The 552-nt window shown below is 41.8% G+C and overlaps 1 protein-coding gene across 1 annotated transcript in view; it reads right to left on the bottom strand.

Annotated features, from left to right (window-relative positions):
• Positions 1-552, bottom strand: part of IGFBP7 (insulin-like growth factor binding protein 7) — a 96,570-nt gene that overhangs the window by 71,926 nt on the left and 24,092 nt on the right. The gene's annotated exons all lie outside the window — the stretch shown is intronic.

Genomic DNA, 552 nt, shown 5'->3' on the forward strand with positions numbered 1-552 from the left:
CAATGTCTTCTATTTCAATGAAGTCTATATATTTCCATAACATTTGTTTTTAATAACAAAAAAGAGCTTTAGTGAAAACGAAATTAAACTAGCTTACATTCCCAGGACACACAGAAGCTGCACAGCATTAATTAACAAGGATATATAAGTCTAGAATTTAAAATCCATTGTGGTTTCTCCAAAAGTTGAAGCTTTATTTTTGTTTTGAGACAGGATCTCACTCTGTCACCCCTGCCAGAGTGCAGTGGCATCATCATAGCTCACTGCAACCTCAAACTCCTGGGCTCAAGCGATTCTCCTGCCTCAGCCTCCTGAGTAGCTGGGACTACAAGTGTGCACCATCATGCCCAGCTAATTTTTGTATTTTTTTGTAGAGACTGAGTCTTGCTATGTTCCTCAGGCTGGTCCTAAACTCAAGCAATCCTGCCACCTTAGCCTCCCAAAGTGCTAGGATTGCAGGAATAAGCCACTGAGCCTGGCCCAAAAAGCTGAACTTCTGACAACGCATCGTTGAAGACTAACTGCCAAACAGTATCCTCATCGTCTCAACAG

The sequence above is a fragment of the Propithecus coquereli genome, unplaced genomic scaffold, assembly GCF_000956105.1.
Source record: "Propithecus coquereli isolate 6110/MARCELLA unplaced genomic scaffold, Pcoq_1.0 Scaffold162, whole genome shotgun sequence".
Taxonomy (NCBI): Eukaryota; Metazoa; Chordata; class Mammalia; order Primates; family Indriidae; genus Propithecus; species Propithecus coquereli.